The sequence below is a fragment of the Sebastes umbrosus genome, chromosome 21 (assembly GCF_015220745.1).
Source record: "Sebastes umbrosus isolate fSebUmb1 chromosome 21, fSebUmb1.pri, whole genome shotgun sequence".
Lineage (NCBI taxonomy): Eukaryota > Metazoa > Chordata > Actinopteri > Perciformes > Sebastidae > Sebastes > Sebastes umbrosus.
Window position 1 is genome coordinate 2,745,163 of NC_051289.1, and position 24,569 is coordinate 2,769,731.

A 24,569-nucleotide genomic window follows, 5' to 3' on the forward strand; every position below is an offset into this window, starting at 1 on the left:
CATTCCCCAAAATGTTGTACTCTTCCTTTAATCATCAGCGGAGAAAGAAGGAAATCTGGTCTAAATGAACGACATAATCTTGGAGGGTCAGCGAGGCTAACTAGCTTATCTCCAAAACGTCTGGCTAAATTATCTTTAAATTCCACAAAAGCTGCAGCCTCTCTACGGGGCTTTACGATCCTCCCTGAAGCTCTGCTCCGGCAAAATGACACCGCATGCACGGCTTCAACCACTGCTGCCAATTATTTTCAACAGAGACTACTCAAAAGGTCACTAGATTACTCATGTTATGTGCTAATTTTGCCCGTCTGTGACTCCATAACATAATTATTTATATGTAACTTGCTTTATCAATTTTCACCCCTCAACAATATTCATGTAAATCTGTTTGTGAAATTAGAGGTAAAACTGAATATAGGGACGATGAACTCACTCTGTACTAAAAAATAAATCTGTTGGTAACACTGATCTTAATTGTATGTAATCAGAACTGATAGAAGATGTCGCATTTTCTCAAAATTTGTGTCTGAAAATGGGTGAACAACTATTATAGATGGTTTGGAATCAATTGTAATACTAAAACTAAAAGTATAATCATATAAATTTTGACCTGACTTCATGCAATACAGAAGACTATGATGAAATTTGAGGAATACTGCCACCTTGCTGCTGTACTCTTCATGTTAGTCGAGGTATTTAGTGGCCATTAAAGTGTAACTTTGGTATATTTCAACTTGGACCCTATTTCCCCATGTTTTTGTGTGTCAAACTGACTAATGGGGACAACTTCTGAAACTGGTCCAGTATTGAGGGAGAAAGCTGTATACGGCAGCTGCTCACAGGCTGCAATATGGTGCTATTGGGGCAAGCTGGCACTGTGATTTAGGTCCACTAAAAGTGCTTGTTTTTGCCATGACAGGCTCTGATTGTTATTATAAGTGTCTTACAACATTATGGAAAGAGTCTCGCTCAAATAGAAGTCTCGTTCTGAGTTCTGAGTGTACGGATATTTAGATTTCACAACGAGACTTCTCCTTGAGCGGGACTTGGACACAATAACAAACAGTCCAGATCATGCGAGATGGTAAGAAAAAGGTCAGTCAGTTGGACACAAAAACATGGTAAATAGGGTCCAGGGTAAAAAATATCAAAGTTACCCTTTAAGTGAATACTTTGGTTCTTTGGAAACTTTCTAAAAATAACTTATTTTTTCTCCAAAGAGCAGCTCTGTCTCTCAAAAAGTTGTTAAACTACCAATCTGTAACTAAACACCTGAGAAAAAAATGAAAGTGAAGCCCTCTAACAGTACATGGTATCATCTGCCTCTTCAGATCCTCCACTGCTGTCCGACCATGATTACATCTTCACTCCTCATTTAGTCCTCTGTCCACCTCCCTCTCCACTCAGCCATATAATAACTGCATTGAAAAGAACAGACGCCATCTCCCATCCAGAAAGCTTAGCTCGCTGTTTCGCTGAGCTTCCTGAATTAGACATGAGTACGCTGCTTTGCTCTCCAGTTGCAATCCTTCACCCTAACCCCAGAGCCTGTCGTCCAGCCTGCACCGAGTATCCCTCATTACGTGTTATTCCACATGCCATCTGCTGCTGGCGACGGGGCCCGTATGCAGCTGTGGCACTAGGATGCACTCTAATGTTGACCTGCACCTCTTCAGGCCAGGTATTTCCGGTCCTTGAGAGGCCTGTTGTGCCCCTCTGATGCTGCGTCTAATCTATCTGGTAATATGAGGCTTTCTCTGCTGCCGAGGAGCTGAATCTTCCATCTCCTGCCTCCTGTCATGTCTCATGTGAGGTGGGGTGAGAGAATATTGGGTCTCAATCCCTTCTCAGCACGTCTGAAATGGAGTAAGGCTGAAGGGAGAGCAAATGGATAAAAGAAAGCTCAGGACCAGAATGCCGTGATAAGTTCTCTGATCCTCGTCTGTCGGGTGTTTTACAACCAGCAAGCGTGACTCATCTCTGACTTTAATCGATCGGTGAGGCTCCCTGTATCATGATAGTGAGAAAATGATGATGATATATGAAAATAGAACAAAAGAAGGCAGAAAGGAAAAACAAACAAATAAATATATAATAAATAATCTAAAATAAATAAATAAGGAAATAAAACATTTTTGAAAATAATAATACAAAAGCAATGCGGTTCTCCTGTATTTTTAAAAATTGAAAAGATCTAAAATAAATAAATGTAATGATAATAAGAAAAATAGGAATAACTAAAAAAAGATCCAATAAATAAATGAAAAAAACTATATATAGAAAATAGATGAAATAAATAAGAATATGCAAAATAAAGTTTGATTAAATAAAAATAAGAATATATAATAATTTTATTTAAATTAATGAAAATTAAAAAAATAAAAATGATAAAAAAATAAAATAGATATAAAACTGAAAAATGCACTGCTCCTGTATTTTTTAAAATGTAAGTAAATTATTATAAAAAATAAAAAAGGTACAATTTATAGAAATAAAAAAGTAAAAATAAAAATCCTAATAAATAAATAAATTTAAATAAAAGAGTACAATTTATAAAAAATGAAAGACTGAAATATATACAAAATAATAACTGCACAGCATTTCCCAGCTGTATTTTTGTGTACGGATGAATATTTCCATCCTCAGTCCATCCCCGTGTACCAACATCACTCTCACAGTGAGATCTCCAAACTTTCACTCCCAGACTTTGAGCGTCTCAGATCTCCACATCTCAGCACTGCTGCTGGTGTGAGGCTCAGGATTTGAGTGAAATTAGCATAATTTAGAGTGAGTGTTCCCCAGCCTGCAACCTTAAACTTCTCCAATATTTAGCTTCCCTCTGTACTCCAACTTCCCCTCATCTCGCCCCGACACGCTCTCCCATCCGTCATGTGCATGCACGCACACAAAGCACAACGTTTCTGAGGCTTGTTTTTCTTGTTGTTGTGCTCCGTAGAGGAAAAGAGATGAAGAGGAGGCAGAGCAGATGTCAGGATTGATAGCGAGCTTATCTAAACATCATTGATTTTCACACTTTCTTACTGGGGCCAGCACAGGTTGATTTCCTCTTCCGATGCCAAAGCATTTTACTGAGTAGCCAGGAAACTTGTCAGAGTGGATGAAACTGATAAGAAGACACAAAAAAATCTGTCCACCCACACCTTTTTCCCGCTCCCTTCAACAAGTTTTTAAAAGACAAGAGAAGGCTACTTTTCACTTTGAAGCACGACTCATCAGTGTGTTTGTACATGTGAGAAGGAAGAGGAAAGAGAAGTGGACATGGAGCAGAGGAAGAAATAATTGGCCACACTGCCCGTGCGTCCAGCTCTAAGCCCTGCGTCGACTACACTCCTGCTTCGGTTAGTGTTTGACCTATCTACCCATTTAAGAAGCTCCATCTAGGTCCATGTACACCTACTGAAGCATGAAAGCCCTCTGAGGCAGCGTGTTAGACAGACGGAATAGGGAGAGGTGCAAACGGGGCATACGAATAGGATAACAGGAGGAGACGAACAGAGGGAGATCTGGAAAAAAAACAGAACCCATCTCAACAAACGGTTCAATCTAGCAGCGGAGTCTTCAAACTTTTCTTAAAACGAGAAATATCCAGCCGGTTGGGTGAGATGAGATCACTGTTTTCTCGTTTGAGTAGAGTCAAATGATGCAATCTAGATGCCACAGCCAGATAATATCACTTGTTTTAAAGAAAACTGTCGCTGCCTTTTAAAATCCACTGACCGATTGTTTTACTCATTCTAAAGTGATACCGTCGTCTTCGCCGTCTGATTTCACAAAAAAGATCCTCAAATAAAGCGAGAGGTACTTTGCCAGGTGCTGAGATTTGTGGCTCCCCACCAGCCCACTTTTATTCTCAAGTGTTTCAACATTGGAGGCAGGTGCAATGTGGTGCAACACAAGCCAAAAAACAAATAAGATGCTGTTTTGCTGCTGTTTTTTAACCTCTTACCATTCTCTAGGGGCGGGGACAGGGGATGTTCAGGGGGGAGATAGCAGGTCAACAGTAGATGTCACATAGACGTGGTGTACATCATCTGAAAGCTGGGAACCTGAAGAGTAATTAGAGATGCAGCTCAGCACTGTTCGTCAAGTTGTTCTAGCCATTAATCAGAAATAGAAACAAATGAATGAATTAAAATAAATTGAAAGTCTAAGGGAACATTGTGATAGAAGTATATGATGGTCATCCCCATGCTCTATTATGTCTCTATCATTTATTACCAGACTTGGTGCTAAATTTAACCATTTTTTACCACTGGAGAATTGATAAAAATGATCAATAATCCCTCCAAAATAACTGATTAAGACACCAAGACTTTGAGGAACACCATAGTAAAAGCCATGCTGTGATTTGGTATCAAAATCTTTTGACTTTTGGAGATTTCTGCAAGAATTGCCTTTTTTTTGGTGATTGAATAGCGAGCACTTCTGTTGTGTAAACTGCTCAGAAACCCCCTTATTGTCAATCTAGCTAGGAAAGCCATCCATCATCTTAATGCTCTAGTTCTCTAGTTTGTGGCTGTAAAGTTTCATGAGGCTGTGATTATCCTAGAGGTCACCACAGGTCATTTTATACAGCAAGGTCAAATTACAAAGAAATGGCCTCACTACAATGAAATGGCTACTGTGGGGACTAATGTGAATACAGTTGGGCTCATTGGATCCACAAGAGTCTCAGCTTCACAGTGATACCCAATTTATGTAACTCAAGACTGTTTAGGGACCCCAGTATGCAGAAATATTCAAACACAGTATTTTAGAATAGGCGGAAATAACACATTAGTACTGCATGAAAGAAACTGCATGTGATTATCATAAAGTGGGCATGTCTGTAAAGGGGAGACTCATGGGTACCCATAGAACCCATTTTCATTCACATATCTGGAGGTCAGAGGTCAAGGGACCCCTTTGAAAATGACTATTAACTTGGGAGCATTGTTTACCAACAACGTGGCATGACATGGTTGATACTAATAGTAGCGACTAGGCCCGCTGGCGGGCTGTTTGATTTTTAAGGTTTTAAACACTGATAAATTCCTAGATTTGTTTCACATAAATAAAACTCAAACATAAAGAGCTCTAAGATCATTTAAAGCCTCTTGAAGAAGATTCTAGTATAGTGGACCAGTGCCCCCCAGAGCACGAAGCCATCATCGAAAGTCAAATGGACTCCCAGTGTGTCTCCGTCTCCTCACCTCAAACCCAATAACTCTCCCCTCTGGAGGTCCGGCTGAAGCTCTCCCTCCCCTCCCATCACACTATTTATCATTCCTCCGCTCAGATGATGTATTCAGCTGCAGCTAAGACGAGTGCTCGTAGCCAAATGCCAAGGATTGTCTCTGCCGCCTGTTGTGTTTACTTCCTCCTCCCGTACCCCCGGTGACACGTCCCATCTTTAAAGTGCAGCTTTGACGGCGCATTTGTTCGACATGACAACGAGGGTTCCCCGCCCCGAGGCGAGCGACAAAGGAGCCTGTACAGGGATCACGCTGTGCAGGCTCACCAGTGTTTGCACACATTTGTTTGTGTTTGTGGCTGCGTATATGAATTTATGATTATATAGCTGCAGGTTTGCTGAGCTGAGCTGTTTATCCTGCTCATTCAAGTGTTTTGTGAAGGAGAGTACTACTTTATTAGACTTCTTTCAAGGTCTTGAGCAGGATATCTATGACTGGTTTATACTCTTGACATATGTATAATATTAAAATGCTCACCTGCCAGCGTGAGAGCCTTGGCTCTATATATTTTAAATCTCGCCTTCTGGATGCGGACCATATAGCGCCGTGTTAACGTGTTTTCCAGCATTTCCTGCTTATTATGGAGTTAAAGCAAGATTCACCAACATTTCTCCTCCTAAATGCACCCAGGGCTCCGAATCCATTAGTGGTTATCACCTCAATCACACCGGGAAAGGGAGGCAATCTTCTGAGCAGCAAGGAGTATGTGAGGAGGGGGGTACGGTGCGGGAAGAGGGCGGGGGGTTGGCCGAGGGGGGGACCAATTCCCCCCTCGCAGGGTTAAGAGAGGCAAGACATGCTCCACAGAGAAAATCACTCAGCCTTATTGTGCGGACTAAATCAGAAACCATTGCCGCCCCATCCATCTCCCTCAGCTGGCACTATAGGTGGAGATACTCCAGTGGGATTGTGCACGGACGTGCATGCCTCCGTGTGCGTTTGTGTTGTTTTGTGTTGTGTGGAAGTGGGAAGAAAGAAGGGGGAGAGGAGGGGGGGGGGGGGGGGGGGGGGTGATGAAGAGTCTTAAAAGCCTTAAGCTTTACTTCCTGTCTCCTGAAATCCACAGCTCCCATGAATCACCATCGCTGCTGTTTTTAGCCCGATTACTTTTCTTTCAGTGCTCCACAACTTTCATTTCTACATGAGCCTTTGGAAAAGCACAGCTGAGCTCCAGTTTATACTGCTGGTCACTGGAAAAAATAACAAATAACTAGGAAGTTGTTGTTTCAATTTGACAACATTTGCTGGAGGATAAAACTCATATTAACTTCAGGGTCATGAACGCAGCGTTGGAATCACGCTGCTTCTGTTCTGGCAGATCAAGGGATGTTGCTTTTAAAACATGCTTCTTGCAGGAAAGTGAAAATTTAGCTCATACTTAGATGAACAAGTTGTTGATGTGGATGCTAGATGCTGCTAGTTCATTTATTTTTAGCCCCACTAGCCTGATGGCGTTACGGATGGCGGTGTCGGTCAGTTGGTTGATCGGTCAGATATTCATGATGCCCACATGATGAAAAGACTTTGGTGATCATCTGACTTTTCCTCTAGCGCCACCATGAGGTTGTGGTTTTGAGTTAAATTTCTCGACAGCAGTCATTCATGTTCCCATCAGGATGAACTCTTAACATCTAGCACTCATCATCAGGTCACATTTTTTATTTGTCCTAATTCTTTGGTTTACCTGCAAAACCTGCAAGGTTTATTCTCACTGTAGTGTCCCTGGCGCGAGGGTGCGTGTGCCAAAAATGACGTAATCATGTAATTTGCGTAAAGCGTGAAGGCTGTCACGGCACCGAAAAAAAGCAAATAGCTTAAATTAAGAAGTAAATAATTAATTAAATAAATAAATAATGAATGTCTCAGGGTTTTAGGAAACCGGACAACTCGTTTTTTAAATTATTTTTAAAGGCAGGGGACCTTAGAAATCTGCATCTGAAACATTTTGCCAGCTGAATCAAAATTGTTAACAGGATATTTTACCTTTCAACCTTCGTTTCATTAGAATACATTTGTTGTTCTAAATACTTGACTCCTTTCTTTACAGGGAGTGTCTAAAGATGATAAAGTATGTCCATGAATATTTATTATGAGTTTACAGTTACATACAATTCCTCTCCGACATTGAGGAGTTTGGTCTGTGGTGTTTTTACCGGTAACACTCGTTGACTTGTTGCTTCTTCACTGAACAATTTGTTTGTACGCCCCCTGGCAAATACTGCAATGAACACGCAGAGCATAAATACCTTCAGTGCATGCTTGAAGCTCGCTATCTGTGGAGACGCCACGATGTCTCGCGCGAGTATAGACAAGGTTTAAGTCTTGTTAAAAAAATGCTTTTATCAGGACAAAATGAGCCTCCTATGAAATCCCATTGCATGTACTGTTTACTATTCTTCCTGAATAACTCTTGAGGAACGCTTTAAGTTGTTGGTGAGGTTCTGCATCAGAAACCTTTAACTGTACTGACATTCAAACACAGTATTTTGATCGTAGACCCTTTCACAGACTGCAGATAGACACACTGGCCGCTGCGTGGGTCAAACCTGCTGCTTTTTTTCAGTTTTCTCCAACCTTTCAGCCACCTTGCCACCGGCAGTTCATTTCCCTTAATCTGCAGGCAGGTCAGGGCAGAGCAGGGCAGTGAAGTTACTGGATGAAGATATGGCTGATTGCTCCCCGGACCCTAATTTCCTTTTTAGTGGTGGTGGAGAGGAGTCAATTATAAACTTAAATAGCTAAACTTTAAAAAGTTGCCACCACTTAACGTTGATTGCACGAGCTTTCCATTGTTTTTAAAAGAGTTTCCTGGTGTATTATAATTGCCTGGGTAATATGCGGAGCCTTTTATCCCACTCATAAAAGCCAGCCACATTAATCAAGTTGTATTGGTGTTGGTGAGCTATAGGAGATGATTGGGACAATAAGTGGTGCGTGTCTTTGAGAGACGCGAGACTCGGAACGTGTCAGCCAAACAAAGTTCCCAACCATTAAATGTTACGACGCCATACCTCCATTAAAAATCGGGATATTACTCATATCCGAGCATCGGAGGAGGGAAAGACAAGTGCCAAGTGTTCTGTGAAGTTCATTCCTCGGTGTCAGTCTCACATCTCCGGTAATTGTCGAGCAGGTCATATATGGAAACGGGAGAAGGGAGGGGAAAAATAGCTTCCTCAAAAACATGGCAGGTTTAATTTGTTAGCTTGGATGAAAATTGGCCGGTGAAGAAAACAAACGACGGTTACATGGGCCGATGGTAACAATTCGTCAGAGGAAGATTGAGGAGCCAGTCTGGAGATAGCTCACGTCTCCATAAATCATGTTGACAATTGACTTGAACTGCAAGAGGAGGAGGTCTCCCATAAAGCGAGCCTGAACAGGCACTGATATAGGACGTCTCTCCCCCACAGCCCAGAAATAGAACGACAGCTTGATGCATCGAGGTTGGCCTGTGATGGCTGACTGAAACACGGTCTGCACGCTCAGACCGTGCACGCTTTAGAGTGGTAATCTGTGAAGGGTTTTCACTTAACTTTGGCGCCATCTTTGGTGCCGTGTTTCCATCGCTGTTGTAATTATTTTATCTTGAATCTTGACAAACACACCAACCTAGCATTCTGTTAATGCTGAGGAAGGAGAGACCTTTAAACTGTGGTTCAGACTCAGAGTCAAAACAGTCTTACGTTGTGGTTTGACCCAGTGGGAAACCTCCGGCTCTGAAAAGTGAAGCCGATGCTGAAGTGTCTTAAACCTGCATTCTTTCTAACAGCCAGCAGGGGGCGACTCCTCTAGTTGCAACAAAGAAGTCAGATTGTATAGAAGTCTATGAGAGAATGAGCCTACTTCTCACTTGATTTATTACCTCAGTAAACATTGTAAACATGAGTTTATGGTCTCAATTAAGTCTTCTTTAATACAGCATGATGTTCATTTAGTAAATTATGGTCCCATTTAGAGTCAAATAGACCTTAAAGCAGGGGATGCTTCAGGGCGTGGCTACCTTGTGATTGACAGCTCGCTACCACGGCGTTGTCCGGTCTGGGAGTTGTACGTGTTTTTGTCTTACAACTTTAACCCTTTCACAGTGTGTTTTCACTTCATGAAAGTTAATTATAACATTTTGGTCACCTAAACATTCTTCATCCGGCAGTCCACAAACCAATGAGGTGACTACGTCCACTTCTTATTTACGGTCTTTGGTTTGACCATGGTTTGACTAGTTGCCTGCAAAGTAATTCAGATCCACACACCACACCTCTAACGCCTGCAAATGCCAACTGAGCTTTGCCAGATGACAATAAGCAAAACTTAATCTGTTCCTCTGGCCATTAGGAGTTTCTTCTTCTTCCTCTATCAGGTCTAATCTCTCTCTCATCTCAGTGCTCTCATCTTTCTGCATTCTCTACCTCTGAGCTCTCTTTGTTGTAATGCAGAAGCAGGAGCAGGGCAAACTAAATACATAAGACTGAAATAGGTTTGCCATTTCAGAATTATTTATATTACTGTATATGTAACACGAGTTGTTGATAAGATCAGTAAATGTGATGTGATGACTAAAAGTAGAACTTTGATATCCAGCATGACTCTATAACAGGAAACAGTAATGTGATTACAGTGCTTTCTAATGCATTACTACCAACAGAACAGACTACAGATCACTTCTTCTGCTTCTCACTCTGTTGTTTCCTCTACATGTGTATTACAAGTGCTACACCCAGTCGAGTGTGTAAGCTTCTACCTCTCCCTCACTGCCTCCTCGTCGGTGGCTCAGAGAGCTTGTGTTTATGCGGGTCTCACCAGATGTTGATTCAACCACTGAACAGATGACAGACTTAGCCAGCAGCCGAGGAGACAAATCCACAGTCCAACACTCAGCAGGCTTCTACTTCGCTCTTTCTCTGCCTGCTTTGTTTACATACGTCTGTCTGTCTCTTTCTTACTCACACCATATCAATCTGACTTTTTTTTTTCCCAACTTGGCAACACTCGTGTGGATTGTCTACAAACAGAACCACACACACACACTCTGTGTCTCTTCCTCTTGTGTCTGATTCCTTTCTTACGAGACAAAACACTGTAAAGTTAAAAATTATGATTTCAAGACAAAAAGACAAAGTGCAGTACATGTTGTTAAGTCGTACTATGTGGAGCTGCGTAATTGTAGGAGCAGGGAATAAACTGCGCCGTAGCGGTTTCCTCAAGAGAAGTAATTTACTACAGTTGCTCTAATAAACATTCAGCCATAAAAACAAATCCACCCGGCAACGCCAAATGTGTAAAGCTGTCGGTGTTGAAATGACAGATTAGAGTGTCCACTAAGCAAATAAAACATGAAGGTTTGAACTGGGGTTCTCTCATGATTATGAGTGCCTCCAATTCCCATTACAAAACAAACAAAAAGGAACGTTATTATTATTATTTTTTAGCGGTTTTTGGCTGCTTTGAACCACCGGAGAGTGAACAGGAAGGGATTCAGTGTTTTGTTGAAGTCTAGTTCAGAATCTTAAAGCCACCCGGTCGGTTCTCAGCCTGCAGCCGTCTCCTTGATTATATCTAATCTTTGAAATAACATGTTGTCATCTATAGAAAAAGTCCATCCTAGAACACCTAAACCTCCCTGCTGAACATCTATCTCTTATTATTGGGTTGTCTATTTTTTTTCATTCATGATCCATAAAATAGCAGAACCCCACTGATAGCAACATTTTCAGCCATGTGAAGCATCAAACAGAGAAAAATCCATTGTAAGGCAGACCAATTTCTCAAACAACAACGGGTTCAGTAGACCGTGATGCCATGCAGCTACAGGACATGGGCGCACTACACGACTCCCATTTTTTCTTGACTGTAGCTCACATGTAACCCACAGCTGCATATACAGCACGCTGTCTGCCACTTGTCAGAAACATATTCTGGGGAAATGTCAGAAATGACAAACTGAAGTTGACGTACACGAGCCAGGCGGAGAGGAAGTGAGTTTACCTGAAAAAATAAAGGACTGAACTTCACGCTCGGAGTGCTTCGGCGTCCTTGCATCTCCAACTCGATTGCCATTCACATCGCATGTTAAAGTGTGTAAAACAAGTTAATTTCTCTCTCACTCACTATGCTCATTCGCCTTGAAATAAATCAAGAGAGGGAACTGAGGCGCATTCATTATGAATGCATCCCTATTCTTGTATGTGCAGCCTCTCCTCTCCTTGTTCTTAATTCGTGTCTGGCTTTTCAAATATTTAAAGGTAGGATTTAAGAATTGAAGTGACTGCAAACACAGATCCCAGGGCCCACTTGACAAGACGAGGTATGTTGTTGTACAAGACAGGCACTTACTCAAACATATGGCCACGAGAGCTCGGCACTGAAGTTAAGATGGGAAGCCAAACCACTGCGTGTCCCTGACTGACATTGCTCCATTATCTAGCACTGAGATATTCATAAAATTCATTTTTGCTGTACTCTTAGATATGAAAGAGTAAGCACTGATTTAATAATTTGCAGCTCAAAAAATGGCTTAGACAACCTTCTCGTTTTAACAAATTTGTTTTCACATTTTAAGACATTTTTGTTATGTTTTTTTTCAATATATTCTCATACAACGGTTTGTATGATATCTTACGAAAAATATATTCCTCCTTTTTCGTTAATTTTCCTATGAATGTCCAGCAACACGTGTCAGTTTTCGCTCGTTACACGTATGCGGTCTTTTCAAAATAAACTTCCGTCTTCACAGGAAACAACTTCTTTAGGTTTCAGGCAAGAAAACTACTTAGTTAGGTTTAGGAAAGGATTGTGGTTTTTATTTAAAATAACTCAAGAAGTAGCGTTACTTCAATACGTAACAAAAATGCGTGACAAATAAATCAACGCTTACTTCCGCCAGTCTCCTGGGCAAAAGTCCGGTATTTTTTGACCCATCCATCCGCCCCAACTTCCTCCCTAGGTGATGTTTGCTGCTCTTTATACTTCCTGGTTCATGATTACGTGAATTACAAACAAATAGATTTTGATTTTGATGAGTGTCTGATGTGAAAGGGGTCGCTTAAACCAACAAAGAGTTATCACCCAACTCAGCGAGACTTTTAGCGTTTCAGCTCAGTACTTCTACTTTATGACCCACAATTTTACTCCCTCTCATCAACCCTGTTTACAGCTACAGCAGGCAGCTGTTTTCTGCAAGAAAAGCTAAACCCACTGTAGGCTACCTGTACGGCACCAAACGGCAGACAGACAAAGTTAGCGACTGGCAGGTGAACATAGCGGAGCATTTAGCAGTTAAAGAGACAGATATTTCTCTCGGGAGTTGGTGGAGACCAAAAACAGAGCAAAAAGTAAAATTAATATTGTATTTAAATGTGTCAGGTGGACAGAAACATGACTCCAAATGAATAATAATGTTGCTCCAAACCTCCTGGATGTGTATAAAGGCAACTTTTAGTGTGTTTGTTATATCAACTTCATAAGCTGTTTACATGTTGTTCTGCTGCCTCAAATGTCTCAAATAATGATATCCTAGATGTCTAGCAGCTATTGACCCGCAAATTATCAAAACCATGCTTGCTGGGAAATGGAAATAAATTCTGCCTCATGTTTTCCACGAGTTTGATTTCATGGCGACCACATGAGACACTTAAATGTCCTCGAGAGACATGCGAGACCCTGAATAAACTAGGAAGAAGAAGCGATCCTCCCATCTTACGGGGAATTCCTGTAGACAGCTGATACTGAACTCTTGCTGTGGTTATTTCCTCACTTCACTCCTCCTCTACATCTTCCATTCTGTCTCATCTGCCGCTACAGTATACTCTCCTCAACTGAAAAAAAGAGGACACAGGTAATGATATTTCAAAGGGGAGTACAGCGATACCAGGAGGAGGGATGTGAGGGAGGACGGGTGTTGAAGTGTGTGTTTTCAGGGGGGTTATGACTGCTGTTGAGGGGGATAACGCTTCAGAGTGAGATCAAACGACTCCTCTCTGTTTGTGTGTAGAGTTGGTGGTGGTGGTGGTGGTGGTGGGGGGGGGGGGGGTGTATGGATGGTAGATGCCCCGCCCCACCACTCCCACCCATCACTGCAACAAGGCGTCGGTGATGTCGGCCCCATCAAACAGCATGAACAACAAGGGACTTTGGCTCAGCGTGAGCAAATAAACAGCTTCTGACTGCTCTTTCACTGGAGCGCAGCAACACGTATCATTCAACTGTAATCATAAATCCCATACGAAGCTTATACTTCTTTAAATTTAATGAAAAAATTGGTGATTCCTTGCAAATTAACATTTCAATTTCAGCTTGGGCAGACAAGTTATTATATCAAAGAAATTACGGTTCAATATGTCAGGCATTAATTTGTTAAGCTTGATTTTCATCTAATTTATAACTAATCTAATGGGTTTTTACATGCACTCTAATACATTAACTTTTCATTTGTTATCCACAATTACATTGAAGAAGTAATAAAACCAAAATGCTTGTTGTGAGAGGATTTGTTGACTTGTTGTCCCTTTAACTGCTAGATGCTCCACTGTGTTCACCACCTTGTTGCTCACTTTGTCTGTCTCTTGTCATTTGTTTCTGGGCAGGTAGTGTACAGCGGGTTTTCAGGGCTTTTCAGCTGAAAACAGGAGGTGAAAACAACGCTATGAGAGCGGTGAGCGTGAACCAAAACAGTGAGCTTGAGGAAGGTATGGAGCTCCTACATAGTCTGATTATAATTGTCTCTGGGTTCATACAAAACATATTGATTATAGCTGCTTTAAAATCCCAAAAGCCATTGCTTAAACAGATGGATGTTGTTGTATGTTTGAAGGAGGTTGTAATCAGGTTTGATCTCGGTGTAGTTTGGCAGGAGTGGATTCAGTTCAATTTCCAGTACTGTAAAGTTTTATTTTTTTCTTCTCTCCTGCGTGTCTCAGCAAACAGCAGGAAAGAAACAGATGTGAGACTACTCTGTTCTGACTTTGTCTTCTTTGTCTACTCTCTCGTTATCGATCGGATGCTTCGAGATATGGAAGAAAAATCATGTTTGAGGATAAAGCTCGGATAAAAGCTTTACCAGCCAATCAGAGAGCAAACTGTATCTTACACTGCAATATGTCTTCAAAACTTGAGTCACCTCTCCTCCAAGACAGGAAAAATAAACCTCACTAAACTTCAATCAGATGACTGTCGTGGCGTGACGCTCTCACTTCCCTCACAGCTGCAGATGATGCGGGCGATAACTTCAGTACGGGGCCCCTGTGAAATGTGTACGGTATGCGGGTATATATGAGTGTTTGTGCGTATAAGCAGAGCCAGCACTCGGCACCTGATCTCCAGCTTCTCTTTCATCCCGGTGCCTATGGCTCGCTGCCACGGGCCCGTATCATTTAACACACTACACCTGTTGGGATGAATTTGATACCTGAAGATAATGGATTGGAGTTCAAGGGGGGAGAGTGTGGACAGGAAACTTTTCCAGAGGTCATATTTCATGAGCAATCTGCGCTGATGCAAACACACCCGCCCCTACCCGCCCTCACACCCACATGTATTCACAGCTTATGGACAAAGAAATGCACACACACACATGCTCAAATGCAATAGTAGCAGGTTTCACATCAAGCCTGGACTGGAAACCAGTTACATGAGAACACAGATCTCAGAAAACACATATTGTTTTTCTTTGTTTAATGGAAAATTTGGCCATAAGCCAATGAAGAACCATAGCTTTTTTGCAAAGAGCGCCACAAAGAGGCCGTTTTTAGATAACTCCTAACATTCTCACTCATAAATGCTGAACTCCTGCAGAACGATTAACTTTATCCTGAGTTGACCCTACCTAAATCCCGCCCGTTCTCGCTCTGTGCTCCAATAAGATCTGAGCAGCTTGGAACCCGGCAGAACCACGGTCAACTTTCCCCTTTCCTGTTATACTTGGATATGCTACATCTGTTCAAAGGTAACATTACTATGGAAGTCACATTACGTTGTATATAGTTGCAGTTACTAAGGAAAACTTTAATTTTGTTTTGACTGTGGCGACGAAAGTGTTTCTGAGCACCAGAGTTCCTTTAGAAAACCTCTCATTTTACTGCAGCAGGGTGTGACAGTCTGCTCCGCTCAGTCCTAGTTCTGGTTCTCCCATGCCCCCCTTCCCTCCATCCTGGGCCTCCAGCAACGTGGTGTTGGCTCCCAGCGGCGACCGGCAGAGCAGCGCTGCAAAGCTCTGCTCCTGGCTCCATAGGATCGGTCAATTGCCTGGCTCCATATACATGTATCAGTAGAGGCCATGCCTCTTTACGCAAAACAAAGCTACCGTCATTTTGAATTTTTTGCAAAACCTTTTTACCACTTCTGCGACTCCATATACAGTAATGTTTTGTTGATATGCCATGTAGTTTATCTTAAAACTGGTTGCAAAACTCTTTTTCACTAGAGCTGCCATAACTTTTGATTGCACTGTGCAGTTACAGTAACATTTTGATGACACTCGTATATATAAACTTTGTGCAATCCTGGAAAACTTGATGGTAATTCTATAGATGACACGATACATTTAAATGTGCTCATAAGTAACATTTTCTTTTGTAAATATCTTAAAATTTCCCACACAGGATTAAGAAATTGTCCAAAAATCACAACAATTGTCAGCCAACCAGCACAATTGTCTATATTTATAGCATTTAGTTATTACATAATTAAGGTATTTCAATAACTAAAATAACAATTTTCATGTAATGGTGTTGGTCTTAATGTCCTCCGGGTTCCTCGTAACCAAGACCTGACTTGCGATCTGAGTCGGGCTGGGTCCAAATTATATTCAGCGTAATCAGGTTGGGAAATATCGAATTCTTTCAGTCTGTGTGTCAATCACATGGTACATAAAAATAACGCAGGACAAAGTTTATAAGCTGCAAAGTGCATGGAAAAATGTCATCTGCTTGTAAATTGGTGGCAGATGTTTTTGCCAAAAATGGAATTATCTGTAATCCTTATATAATTTCCCTCTTGCTTGATGAACAAGTTTGGACAATACGTCTTTAACCGTGTAGAAAAAGTTAGTAGTACAACTTGAGTGGGTTTGTTGGGGGAAGTTGGTTGTTGAAATGAAGTATTATAAAGCAAACAGTAGCTGGTGGTACAAGAGGTCAGTACACAGGCTTTGTATTTTCATTTGCTGGTGGGTTGATATAGTAGCTCTCCAGTTGTGGCTGCTCATTAATCGGAGATACATTATGCTGCGGCTGCATCTACCGCATTCTGAATTGGGTCTAGTTATCCTCGGGGCCTGTTTTGAATGAGGTCTGACTGTCCTTGGATCCCTTTCAGATTGGTGTTGGACCCATGAAGACCTCTGGCTTGATAGAGGAATGCCCTCTCTGAGCAATTTCTAATAATCCAGTGGTTTCTTTGAACAATTAAAGTAATTAAACACACAACAGAGGCAGATACTGTATGTTCTAAATGCATACATACAAAATCCTGAATGGCTTTAACATTACAGATTGTGTTCCTGTCAGTGCTGGTCCAAAGAGCAGTGGAGATAAAGAGAGAGTATAGCCTCATACTGTGTGCTGCAGAGTACAGAAACCTAATGGATCTCTGGGTCAGATTTATAGCGGCTCATCTCCTCCATTGCTATAGGAGAGAAAAAAGTTGACTGGAGCTCACCGACTCCAGAGACTATAATTCATTACCCACTGCGCTCCGTTTTATTCAGCCAGAGTACATTGGTGAGTCTTGGGCTCCTTTTTTTGGGCCAATAAAACGTAATCACTGTCTGCCAGGACCAAGGTCACACTGTATTCCTTATGCAATGTGATGATTATCTTGGCCTTCGCTGAAGGTTGATTAGCTGTTTATTTTCCACCAATGCCTGAGAGATGATTGTTAAAAATTAAATAGATGGTGTTTGGTTTTGATGTAATTACGGACCAAAGTTTGCGCTTTTATATTTTAGGTGTTTTTCCTGGTGCTCTAATCCAGAGTGTGATAACTGAGTAGGTAGGTGTTTGAACAGGTTGACAGTGAGCACATTTGCTGTTGCATGAATTAAGCTGGTGACATTTCATTCGGAGGACAGCCTCCTCGACTGCTCGGTGTCCTCTGTTGGCAGAAGTGAGGCAGTTTGACATCATTCTGTTTACTATTAATCCTCCAATCCCATCGCAGAGTGCACTGCCTGGACAGCCCCTCACCCAAGCTCTGAGGTCCAGCACTGGGCTAGGTGGCGGTTATGCCAACCCGATTTCATGGGAAAGCATATAAATGGCATGAAATGTCATGTCATGATAACGCATTTTAGGCTTTTTCTTTGTCATTTAACACCACATCATTACTGTGAAATGGCAGCATTTAGGTTTAAGAAACAGAACCACTTAGTTAGGTTTAAGAAAAACATCATAGTTGTGCTTAAAATATGTGCGTAAACAACATATGGAAAACACAAATGTCACTTTTTTGTCAGGAGTCTGGCGGCTTTGAAGAGAGCATAGATACGTCTCACTTTTCAGTTCAGTTTCCCGTCGGAAAGGGCTCTCCGAATGGCGAGGTAAAGCAGTGAAAATATATTCTAAATATAGCGTACACTTTACTCAGACAGCCCTATCCGACAGGGTACTGAAGCCGTAATATCGCTGTCTTCAAAGCCACCAGACTCCATTCATAAAAACATTTTACCTCACAGAACATGGAAGTACCTACAAGACTACACTTCAAAACAACCAAACTAACCCCTTTCAGTTATTTACAAACTTAGCACAGCTATTGTTGACTCAGCTAGCATTCACATTATTTATAACTTTATTGATTACTTTGGTAACCTGTCACTGCTTTTTGCTAACGGCTGAGTAGGCATTTCCATTTGAAAAAAACGCAGATGGACCCGCCGTTTACACAGTGTGAACCTGTATGTTTATGTCTTGTATTGAAACACAGTTGTAGCAACGCTATCTTTGGACGATGGCGATGTGTCTGCACACTGCACTGACGGACAGCTCTAAAGATTTACAGCAAACCAGATGGCATCTAACTGTCTTTAACCTCTGTCATTCATGTGTGGTTTATTGGTGATTTGTCATCTCGATCATTAAAATGAGCAGTATGAGTGCATACAAATAATGGCAATCATCGTTTGTGGACTGTGGAAATGAATAAACACAGGCAGTGTTTTTTTATAGGAATCCCCAGTTGTTCAGTGAAAACTAGTTACCGTGCCACAGTTAAAGCCAGTTTGGCACGAGCTCAGACTGCTCTGCTGTCCACAGTGAGGACTACTGAGAGAGACAGCTCATCTCTCAGATCTGCTTCATTTAGAAATTGATTTTTACATGCAGCCTTGAACGTTTGAAATTTCCTTCTCAAAACCTTGTCAGAGCAGGAGAGGGAAAAGGACCAGGGCGAATCAATTCAAATTAATTTCAGAGATGAGGTGTTTCTGTCTATTACTTTAAGCAACTATCATTTTGAATGGCCTGAGAGTCGGTCCTGGTAAAAAAAAAAAAAAGAAAAAAAAGGAGAAATGAAGTGAAAACATGATTGCTTTCTTCAACCCAAGAGGGGGGTGGAATAATTCACTGTCTGAGTTTAGAGGGAGTTGCAGGAGAAGCTTAATGAAATGAAAACTTGCATCTTCTGGTGCGTGATCAGGCTCGGGCTTTGACAAATTTGCTCCGACTAACACACAAACAATGGCCCGTGCGCACGTATGAATTACACACATTATTGTACACACCGAGGGGAAAAAAGAGAGAGGAGGTGTTGCTTGTGTTTAAAAACTCAGCATGTCACAGGAATGAACTTATTACTTGCTGTAGGTGTTCTTTAAGGCGGAGGAGTTGTATTAGCTGTGTTGGTGCGGACAGTTTAAATTAGTTGTATTTTTAGCTGCCTCAGTCCATTTGTCCACCATGTGCCTCTTCATTTATAGGGATAGTCCGGGTGTTTTGAGGTACTTATCCATAGTAGGTGTATCACTTATGGTCGGCGTGCTCCACAGCATCGAGAAACTGACAGGAGCACCCGGTGTTGTGGACGGGGACGGCAGAAAAACGTGTTTAACCACCATATATATCTGTCAAACTGAACAGAAAGTGAAACATATCTATACTGTTTTTGTCATCTGAGCCTGCTGGTTTTCGAGAGAGCGTTGATAAGTTTGACTTTCAGTTCAGTTCCCCTGTTTGAATGGAGAATAAAAAGGGCTGTCTGACAGTGATATAAAGCGGTGCAAATATTCTAAATATATAGTGTATACACTTAAACGGATATCGATTGCTGTATTGATATATGGCTTTGCTCCGGTGCCGGTGCTCCTGTCTGTTCCTCAATTCTGGTGGCGTGCCGTCCGTTATCTACTGTAAGTAATTCACCTACTACGGATAAGTACCTCATACAACCCCACTTCATAACACCTGAACTACCCCTTTAACTTGTGGTGCTATAAACAGATGCTTCTGGAAAAGTGCTGCTTGTGACTCATTGTGGAGAGATGGCAGCTGGTTTTAAAGTGCTAAAACTGTTAATATTTCTAATCCTTTGCCACAGATATGGCTTTTCAGAACAATGTTGGACAATGTGTCTTTAACCATTTAGAAAAAGTCAGTTGGACATGTTTGGATTGTTTGGTACAGATTGGATTGGTGGTTTTGTAAACATACGGAAACAGCTTTTCTGACAGAGCCTGCATTGAAATGTTCTATTATACTATTCATTACTTCCCATTTATTTGAAGAAAACAAGGCAGAAATAATAATTTTATGTGTCAAACAAAAATATTGGTCTTTCATTGGTTTATTTATAGTGTTCAATCCATAAAAAAAGACTACTTTCTATTAAACATCTGCACGCTTTCTATTGTGGACAAACTGGTTACCTAAGTGATGGGTGAGATTCTGCAGCGTGACACTCAGCAAATTGACCAAAAGGATGCATTGTAGTCTTTTGCTGGTGTTGAAGTGGCTACAAGAGCCCCGAGGTCAGTCAATCCATCAGCAGCTCAGAGCTACAGCTCCAACAAAAGGATCCGCTCTGCTACAAAGTACTACGAGGTTGTACAGAAAACATACATCTCATTTTGACACTTGTCCATTTCCTGTCAACTGTGATTCTGCCCCGAGGGTGGTTTTCATGCACATCCACGGTACCACTCCCCAGTGTCACATATCACTGAGAAAATGTGCTGCATAATGATCAAATGAACCAGAAAAAAAAGTTTTTTCAAAGGAACAAAAGCTAGTTGGAGGTAATATGACACCAGCCTCTGCTGGAGCGTAACATGGCAGGTGTACAAGCGCTAACACACCGCCACTGACGCCTGCCAGGCTTGGCTGATTGACATGACGTTGTTTCCCAGACCACAACAATGCCGGCAGGGTCGTTGTTATTCCGCGTGCTCTCAAAGGCGCCTTCTGGTATCCCATAAAGCACCATCAGGCCCTGCAGTCATTCAATTAAGAATTTACTGGGCTATTGATTCCACCACAAGCGAAGTGTCTCACATCCTAGAAACAATAAGGAGCCTTTTACCAGCCTTTTACCTACAGGGGAGATGACTTGGAAAGGCATGTAAAAGACTTATGATATATCCAGTGAGCACATACAACAAATCATTTGAATCCAGCTTTCTCTAACTTTAGTCATCCCCTTCTCTAAAACGGTACATTTATATTCACTATGACCTCTTAAATAAACTGATTAGTTTAAGAAAACATTCAAATTGAACTGTGCATAGTGCTGGGCAGGTATACCTGATAATTTATCAGAGGTTTTACACTGAAAACAGCTGCAAGAAAAGAAATTGATGATTAAAACAGTACAGCTGCGGGCTGTAAAACCAAAACAATAAGCTGAAAGATGCTAAAAAGCCCCATTAGAGCAACCACTTTCACATGCAAGTCATGTCATCCAATGTTATTATAAAATGATTTATTTTAGTTTTCTTAAGTTGCGTCTTTCTTTCGCTCACTTCCAAAACAAAATCCACATCATGACGCACTAGCCAGATCAAGATCTTTACGTCAGTTGGCGTTGGTGCTCGTGGGAAATTCAGTATTCATTCCGGGAAAACACTCCCGCTTTTGTCCACAGGGGACGCCAAATTCAACACAGAATTCACAAGTTACTCACAAAAACTTAAAGCTGCAGTGGATAGAAATGGAGCAAATAGGAGGAAAACAACCAATCAGAGCTGATCTGGAGTCTGCCGTCCAGCTGCCGTCTATGAGAGCCGGCTGTCAATCACTCGCAAACTCCGATCAAACGGTCAAACTAGGCAGCGCTGATCAAATATGAATCAATATTCTGTTACTGTAATGCCTATTACTCTCCTCAAATGTTGTCAGAAACATCTTGTAGTGTACTGTTGTAGCTGGAAAATTAGAAAGTTTGTGACCCGACAGCCATGTTGAGTTCAGTTGAAGCAATACCAAGCACCGCCCACCAGCCAGAGCACAATAGGAACGCCCTCTCTCTCTCTGAAATGACCTGTGAAAGGTTGTTATGGAATTTTTGCCCAATGATGCCAAAAACCTTCTGCCTACTGAAGCTCTAAATGTTGTCACGTCCTTCTGTAATTCTGAATAAGAAATGCAAGAAAATACTGAATACACAGTTTAGTTTTTTTCTACTGCATTTACAACATTTCAGTGTGACATTAAAACTGCAAACAACCTGATTTCACACCCCTACCGGCCTAAAATCCCCCAAATTCCCATGAATGTCACAAAGCTTTCATCTATTAAATCTCCCGTGACCCTCAGCCGATGCACCAAGGTTAATAAACTTTGGGTTCGGGGCTACGTCTTTGCCAAGAAGAAACCCTTTTGATAGACACCCTCCCTCAAGAATCCCACCATATGTGTTTGTTATTCACTGCAGAGCTTTACAGAATACAACTGTTGATGCAACACGAGTGGAGATGATTATAGGGCCAATTGAGACTACTGTATAATGAAAGCGAGGGGGGACAGCGAGTGGAGAGTTCGGGGAGGAAAGAAGGAGAGGGAGAGCGTAAGAGAGTAAGAGCGGCCAGGAGAGAGTACATGTAGATGCTTAATGAATTCGGTCACAGCTCCGCACAATGAAATCTTTATCCGTGGGGGATGAGGCAGGGGACTTGGCAGAGCCCCGTTGTATCTCGGCAAGGGTGAAAAATAGAAATCCCACTGTCCCCTGTTGGCTCTCCCTCATGTCAGCTGCCTTGGTTACTGAGTTGGCTGCCAGCGAGCCCCCGCCACTCCAGTCCTCCATCCCTCCTCCTCCTCTTATTCCCCTTTTACTCTCCCTATCTGTCTTTCTCAGTCCAACTCTCCTTCACACTATTTCTTTCTCTGCCTCCCCCCCTCCTGCTCAGTCAAACTCCCCTGTTTCTCCCACAGACTCTCCCTCTCTCCTTCTGATTATTTCTCCTCCTTCTCTGCTCATCTGTTCTCCCTCCTTTCAACACTCTAATCTACTTTACCTTCACCATTTTCACCACATGTGGCTCAGTCAAATGAAACAAGTGGAAAACGCTGCAGCTCACCCCAAAGTCAATAAATGATGTTCATGATTGCAGCACATAGACAGAGAGAAGACACTCAACAGCAGCATTCAAAGACTTACCTTGTAACAGGTTGTTCTGATCATTGTGTGCAACAAATCAATACATGATGGGGGTTTTATATTAATCCAGATGTAAATCACATTCACCAGTTGAGGTGATTTTATCAGATGCATATTAAACAAATGAATCCTACCTTTTAAAAGCTCTCAAACTTCTCCTCCCGTGCAGCCAGCACCATTTACTGCAGTTTTCTCACTTTGTTTAGTCTTCTCTCCTTGACGTGCCGGTTTCTATTTCTTCCAGAGGAGGCTGATCTTTTGCAGAGAAGTCCAGCTGACCCCCCCGTGCAGGAGACAGGAACAAAAAACACCAGAGAGCAAGAGCTGGCACCTCCTGATCAGCTCCTTCCAGCGCTCAGGGTGAGAGAAGTGTGAGACAAAGTAATCTTCAGGTGAAAAGACACCCCTCCTTTCCCTCCTGCTCTCTCTCTCTCTCTCCCCCGCCTCTCCCTCTGTTGCCCGTGTCCGCTCTACCTGCTCAAAGCGTTGTGGACGAGCTCACACAGCAGCTGCCTCTCCAGCTCTCCCTCTTGTGTCTGAGCGCTGTGCTGTTGCTCCATCCATTCCCCTCATTCCTCTGCCTCCCTCCCTCCCTCTCTCCCTCCATCCCTCTCTCCCTCCATCCCTCTACGGCTCATGAATGTTTAGACACGGCAATTGTAGCTGAAAGGCACTGAATTAACCCGCAGAACTCAAAATACACTCTTTCGCTCCACTCACTTTACCCCAGTTTTTCTTTTGTTCTCGCTTATAGGGCGACCTCTCTCACTGTGTATGTGACCCTCCTGAATAGTACAATCAGTTCTTTTTAGGGGGAGTGATAGTCTATTAACTTTGTGGTCCTGCTCTCCACTGGATTTTATCAACAGACTGTCTGAAGCAGGGATAAAAGATTATGGTCTAACATCCATGATGAATGTGCAATCAGGGACGCCAGCCCCGTTAGATCAGAATGCAGCGCACATGAGCACACATTATAAGAAAATTGGCTCATCAAATAATCATGAGCAAAACAAGAAATGTGTATGATGAATAAGTAAATATTTACCACCCCTCCTCCCTCGATTAATTAATGATTAATTGTCCTTAAACTAATTGGAGTTAATTGAAGATATTGAGCCATTGGAAAACAGATAAAAATCATCCAGCGACAGTAAACTGGTGGCGTCCCCGCAGGCTGGGGAGCGTTTCCGATGAGCTCAGCGGCTGGTGTCGCATGAACCCAGAGATGTTCATACGTCACCAAATCAAAGTCAGAGTCCGGGCTGGAGTCTCTGTAATTGTGATTTGATTACTACGTGATTACTGCCAATTACATCTTCCTTTCTATAGAAATGCAATCAGTCAACTTTATTGGCCAATTATGTTGACTCGTACAAGTTCATGTGTCAATAGCTCTCAATATAGGATTTTAATGGCATGTAGGAGTTGTCATATGTTCTGCTATTGTTTGCATAGTTCAGGGATAACTTTTCTGGAGCTCTTCTCAGTTTACCTTGAACGGCAGCTAGATTCTCGTGATGTCATGAGGTCACATTCTGAACAACAATGGCAGCTCCTGAGGAGGTTAGCGTAGATGCTGCTATAGCATCAGTTCTATCAGAACTGGAGAGTATTTCTTAATCGAAAGAAGAGCAAAGAAAGGCACTGAAGGTTTTTTTTTGATGGAAAAGATGCTTTTGATCTTCTCGCGACTGGCTCGGCAAGAGTTTGATTGACAGATGGTTCATC

The 24,569-nt window shown here is 42.0% G+C and overlaps 1 protein-coding gene across 1 annotated transcript in view; it reads right to left on the reverse strand.

Annotated features, from left to right (window-relative positions):
- LOC119480771 (cadherin-20-like) overlaps positions 1-23,375 on the reverse strand; it is an 82,128-nt gene extending 58,753 nt beyond the window's left edge. Inside the window, exon 1 of the mRNA XM_037757330.1 lies at positions 22,973-23,375. The gene's annotated coding sequence lies outside the window, so the exon portion shown is untranslated. The remainder of the gene's footprint in view (positions 1-22,972) is intronic.
- Positions 23,376-24,569: the final 1,194 nt, after the last annotated feature.